General features: G+C 39.2%; 1 long non-coding RNA gene across 1 annotated transcript; it reads right to left on the bottom strand.

The window, feature by feature from the left end:
• Positions 1-952: 952 nt before the first annotated feature.
• On the bottom strand, positions 953-5,930 carry LOC125979667 (uncharacterized). The gene is made up of 3 exons (XR_007485377.1): positions 5,847-5,930; positions 3,119-3,179; positions 953-1,697 (listed from the first exon to the last, which is right to left on the bottom strand). It is a non-coding gene; the product is annotated as an uncharacterized lncRNA (long non-coding RNA).
• Positions 5,931-6,583: the final 653 nt, after the last annotated feature.

Here is a 6,583-nt window from a genome sequence, read left to right as displayed (position 1 = left end):
GGAAAATGTAGAAGATAATTGCCTCATCTGAGCGGCCTTGGCTAATGCCAGTGAAATTGTTTGAAAACTGTTTCAAGAAAGTTCCATGATGACTCATTCTCTCCTCCTCACCTCGCATCCACGAAGAAATACAATTAGTTATCTGATCGTCCTCTTTAAAACTCACTCCCTGACCCCTTCAACATGTTTCCCGTGGTGCCTTCTGCCTGGAGGACAGTTATAAAGATGCTGAGTCAGGTAAGCGCCGTCGGTGACAAGCTTTTCTCCATTGAATCCGTACACATGATTTACAAGCCCAGTTAACCGGCGGAGCTCTGCCAAGAGGGACTGGATGAGAGTGAGTCAGTATGTGTGGGCAGATGAAAGATGCATTGGAGAGTAAACATATATAAATCACTTTGACATTTCCTTGACTCAAATTGACTATACAGGGATTTAAAAAAACATTCAAAAAGATGCATTAAGTAAAAGGAAATAATGGAAAAGATGTATAGAAAATTGAATGGATGTCAAACTGCATGTCAGTATGGTTAATTTGCAGCTAGCTTTTTGAAATTGCATTTTCTGTGCAGTTACAGTATCTGAAAAAAACCTTGAAAAAAATTATACATGAATTAATTTGGTACAATTAGGCAGTAAAAAAACAATAGGTCATGCTGACGCTAGCATTTACCTCCGTGCATCACACAAACGGTGTGACCGACCCGCCCTATAGCGTATAAATATTTTTCAAGGTTGCTATTTTTAAACGCAACTGAATCATCCCTTGTTGGGAATGCCACGTAATGTAGTTTGAAATAGAGTAGTAGGGGCCAATGCCCTTCCCAATGGGTTGACCCTGGAAAAGTAAAAACAAGTCTGTTTTCTGGAAATAAAGCTGGTAAAAAGCTTTTTTTCCTTGAATAATATATGAAGTGGCGCAAAGGGAACAACAAGAGACAGAAACAGAATATCTTATTTGAATCATGCCTTATATTTAATTACTTCATTAATAAACTTACCAGGGACATTTGGAGGCTATTTAACAAAAAGTCATTAGTTAATTTCCAGCTAAAGTGCGCACACGCACGTCAATTCCTGCGAGGCGTTTTTAGATGAAATATTCAGAAACAATGACTCATGGGGGTGCTTTGACTTTTCCAGGCGAGTTACACTATTGCAAACAGAGGTGGCACAAATACTTTGCACTATGAGTAAGTGTGTATACATAAAAATCACCTGAGAATGGCGAAAAAGCGCTGGAGGCATTACAAGATGAGACGACGAGAGAAAATATCAATTATGGATGCATGTTACGAATTAAGGACGAGGTGCAGTCAAGGCCAATGTATCTTCTAGAGGTGGAATTCATAATTATTGACATAAACAAGAATAATAACGCCGATGACTCATCTATCGTCCTTTTAAATTTACAGTTTTGCCTTTGAGGTTTGTTCTTTTCCGGGTTTATACTGTGCCCCGCTTTCACCCCAGTAAAAGGGCAAAGTTGAAATTTTTGTTTCCACGTAAGAAAAAATATGCTTTCGTGCACGATTGCTTCTCCCAGCTCTCTTCCCTCGGGGAAAAATATGACTCAGACTACTTTTGTGATTTTAGTACAATGTGCTCAGGTTGGCCGTCTTCACAGGTGTCGGCGCTCATTTCGGCGGATCGGTTCAGGTGCGGCCCGTTTCCGAGCATTATGTGAGGTCAGTGACCTGCGAGAACAATATTCATCATAGCAGCAGGTGCAGCCATGCCGACAGCGAAGGCTCAGCGTGTGTCTTAGGGAAAAAAAAAAAGCTAATTTCACAGGCACTGGGATTTTTTTCATCATGCAATTAACATCTTCATTATGACCTTTTTCATATAAGGCCGAAATGTCAAGTCGAAAGAAAAACTGCATCCGCCGTCAGAACAACAACTCCAGTCACATAGACAGCCTTATGTTTTACATAATGCAGCGTCTGCAAAAGTGACAGAATGAATAAATGCACATTCATGCAAAATAAATAGGCAACAAGGCGTGACACTAACTGTACATAACATGAGTATGCTTAATGGGGCCAAAATGCAGTTTCACACATGCTTGCAAAGGCCCACGGAGGAGCACAGTGTGTCACTTCCATAAATCACATTCCTCCAGGTCTGGATTTAAGAGTTGAGCAGTTTCTAAAATCCATTTTGATTTCCACAATGTCATGAGGTAATAAATCATTAAGCACACTCCCGTATGCATCCTCTTAAAGAGCGCTGAACATTGCCTCATAAATCTCCTGTGACTTTGCCATCCCCTTTGCTAAAAAGTCTTGTGGCGAAAACAAAAGGCTAGTCTAGTTTTTTTTTTTTTTTTTTCATGTCAAGCTTTTGTTGTGGTGTCATAAACCGATACTGTACATTCGAAATTCCGACTTCATCTTCTGGAGTTTCAATCCCTTCTCAGCGTTATGTTCTTTGCTGCTACTAAATAAAACATGGAAACGATGCGATAAAGAATTTTGGCTTGACGACAAGGTCAATAAAGATCAACGGCAATGCTCTAAATGATGTGTTTTATAATAGGGAGATAATGAAGGACGCAGGAAACAACTTTTTTATGACGCTCCCCCCCCCTCGGGGATGCATTTACGGCGAGATCATAAAATGCTTTTGAAAGAAACGCAACACTGTATCGCGCTTGTCAAAGTGGCGGCCATTGGCGGAGTTGACGGGTCAATCAAACTGTGGGGAATTGTTAATTTTATCTTTGTTCCCTTTCCTCTGATGGCAGTATCATGAGCAGACACCTGCAACTTGGACAAATTTCAAGCACAGTCAGAGAGACGCTCGAGCTTCCGACGGGGATTTGAGTCAAAGATTCCAATCTGCACTGGCATTATCCGGGCTTGCAGGTGTCACCGCGCGGAACCGTTCTGTTTATCTTCGGACTTGGCTTCATGCACCACAAACCGCGTGCTTCTTAGAGACTCGATGACTTGTCGACAAAAAACGACATATTATGTTCCTTAAATGCCTGCTATTTACGTGAAGGGCGTAAAGATACGTGCTTAATTTACATATAAAATAAAAAGCAGCAAAACAGTGCTGCTGTTAGAAAAAAAAGAAAAAAAAAAGAGAGCAATCTCATTTAACTACTCACCTGTGCAATGTTAACGACATCCTCTCTTTTTGCGCCGCTTCCCAAATTGGATTAGCCATCCCTGAAAAGCCAAACACAGTGTTAATAGGCACAGGTCAATGAATGTCAATGTTTATTTAGTTGTATTTTTTTTTTTTTTTTTAAAGTAGTTTTTCAACTCAAGCAAATCTCTTTTTGATTGTTCTACTCAACGGCCAATTAAATGTATGCAAAATGAAATTACGGCGGTATAAAAGTAAACGACTGCAATAACCTTCTCATACCTTTTCAATTTTCTCTTTCATGGAGAAACACTAAAATTAACAAATGAGCTGCTGTGACAAGGAACTTTGCTCAAAGTATAGACATACTCAATATATTTTCGACAGAGTTTAAAGTAATCATATCTTGCGGAGGCTTTCATATTTAATAGGATCATAAAAACGATAGCTTACATTTTCCCCACACACTTATAATAAAAAAATATTATCTAACCACTCCTCTGCCCGATTGTTTCCGTTCTGAAATTTCATTCACGACATAATGAAGCTTCAAATTTGCTTCATGAACCAGTTGTATTTTTTTAAGTCAGTTTAGACGAAAGATAAACTTTTGAAGATGGAAAAAAGTCATTTAAATGCAAATTGAAAAATGTCCGCAGAAAATCTTTTTAGTTTGTATTCAATTTTATTCTAATATGTTCAAATTCAGTAGGAGCAAGGTTGCGCGAGCTTTATGGACGAGCTGGAACGGGCTGATAAGGACGCTAGTTGTCGTGGAGATGTGCTGCATGCTGGCCTCTTTTGGTGTCCTTTCCTTTTTACCTGTCAGATTTATCTGGAGGGAACCAGAGTTATTCTGTGTGGGTCTCAGCCACAATACCCACAAACAGCAGATCAATAAAACTTTTTTTTTCATAAGGTGCAGAGTTGTTTACTCCAAAAATTGCCACAGACATAATCTCAGTTAAACGCAAATAATCAAATCACGAGCACAAATCAAAGTCAAATTAATGTGTTTGCTTCCCTCTCTGACAATATATTTTTTTTTTAATGTGGAAGGGAGGATTAATTTTGCATTCCTGCACAGGTTATACATTTTTTTTTTTTTACTTATCATTGCTCATTAAATCCATCTACCTACCATGTGCCTTACATAATGAAAGTAGTAATTGTATTTGAGTCTATAAAACTATTTCATTTAGCGTCATTAGTTCCACCGCTATAAATAAAACAGCTCACTCTGAAGTGCTGCAAAAACATTCGGCCATTAAAAAGTTTAATTACAGAATATCGCCGACACAGCAGAAATGAGAATAAACAGTGGCAAAACATTGCCTTGCCGTCATGTGTAACTGCTTGTTGTTTTTCATAGCGTCAAAATAAACTTGAAAAATAAAAAGATGAAGTATAGTGGACAACCCATTTAAGATTAAGAAAAGGCCAATTAAACAAAATTTTTACATGCTGGAAATCAGAGATGCCACGAAAACTCTCCCGGAAAATTAGTACAACTCATTAAGGCCCATTAATAGATTTTAGAGATTTACTTTTAATAATACAGAGTTTCTTGTTTACATGTTTTTGTGTTCAAGATATTTTTCTGCCATATTGTCAAGGCCTTGTATTATCGTCACCCTTATGTTTTGTTTTTAACAAAAGTGGCATCATCTGCACCGAGCCTGGAGGAAACACGAAAAAACCTCGTTGAGTACGTAAGTTATGATGATCTTATCGGTGTATTTTAATGAACTCCACGCACACACTAGCGCAGCCACATTCTGGAAGCCATTTCCAGCCTATTAACAGAGAAGCCGTCCAGCGCCGAGGAGCAAACGACCTGCTGCCGTTGGAAAAAGTGAAACAAATAAACAAGCCCATTATTTATCTCCTCGAAACTCCTGATGTAAATGTCGAGGTGCTTTTTGCAGGGAGAGAAACACGCTGGAATGAAGACCGCAAGTAGTTGTACTTCACAATAAATTGCGCAAAATTGCTTCAGCAAGTATTCAGGAGTGATTTTTATCCCCATGCTTGTCACTCAAAGTCTCCCAAAACTTGCTTTTTCGAAACTGACAACTCCATTGTGGGCCTGTTTTTTTATTTTTAGAGATTTGTCCAACTATAAATAAGATTGCACTGTTGATTTTTGAAAAAAATAAAATACACCCTCTTGGGTTTGAATTTTTATTTTTATATCCACCTCGTGAAATAATTTCTGGGAATGTGTGTTTTTTTTTTTGGCAACCTTTACTCCTCATGCTCTTGTCCTTAAAGCTCCATTTGGCAAACCCCGAGCAAGCTGTCATATGTCATTTATTCAGCAGCAGCAGCTTCTATTGAGCCACTGCAACTTGAGGATTTGACAGACGGAAAGGATCGCTCTGTCTCTATCTCCATGCAAAAACATTCCTCAATGGGTTGGATACATTGTGTCTTGGATTCATCGTGTCTTGGATGTCTTGGAATTCGAGCAACTTGGAAGTCCACATCACAAAACGGATTGTTTAATATTGGATATTATTTTGTGACATTTCAAAATAGTTCAATCAGACTAACTGCAGAATGTTAGAAACCTCATTTGCTTTGCATGCATGGCATTGTGACGCGTAGCGAGTGTGGTGGCAAATGTTGCATCTGGTGATCCTTAAAGTTTGCCCTTTCCACAGCTAAGCATCAGTGCATCTGTTGAGCTACGCAACGGCTCTGCATGTGGTCCGAAAATGTGAAACGGAAATTAAAATACTCACTGGAAAGTTGCGAATGACGGCTTGAAACTTGACTAAATTGCAGTTACATCATGACACAGCACCATGACCTGCTAAAGACTGACTAGGAAGGCAGCAGGAACTATATATAGACAAACTGAAGAGGTAACGAGGAACACCTGGACAAGACACAATTAACCGAGGGAGCTGATTGGAAGACGCAAGGGGCGGGGCTAATGATAATTGGTTGAAAAAATGATGAATAATGAGCCATGCATAAAAAAAGGAACACAAGGAAAACATAACACTGGCAAAAGGGACACAAAAAATAAACCAAAATCAAAACCAAACTAAAAAGATTTTTCTTTCTTTGAGATGTGGGTGTGCATCTCTGCAACTTGTTGAGTTTGATCTTCAAAACAACTTTTGCTTTCCCAGAGGCTATTAGCTAGTTGATAGCGGCTCTGGCACTTTTCTATCCGCATGACTTCCACGTACCTGTGACTTGGTAGGCCACGGGGCGTGGGCGAGGAGTGACGAATTTCCATCATTGATGTTTTTCTCTTTCATATATAGTCACAGGTCTAAACACAACCCACACAAGAAATCCTTGAATTGGCAATGTCGTCTCCGATTAATACCCAAGGATCTTACGGCCCGAAAAAAGGAAGTGCGTCTCGATATCCGTCACATGGCATTAAGCGTCTTTCTCTGTAGTTACTCATGTTACATTTCAAAGAGCGCTTATTTGAACAAACCCTTGTTCCTTTCACCTTCCA

This window comes from Syngnathus scovelli, chromosome 13 (assembly GCF_024217435.2).
Source record: "Syngnathus scovelli strain Florida chromosome 13, RoL_Ssco_1.2, whole genome shotgun sequence".
NCBI lineage: Eukaryota > Metazoa > Chordata > Actinopteri > Syngnathiformes > Syngnathidae > Syngnathus > Syngnathus scovelli.
This window is presented reverse-complemented; position numbering and strand designations above follow the sequence as displayed.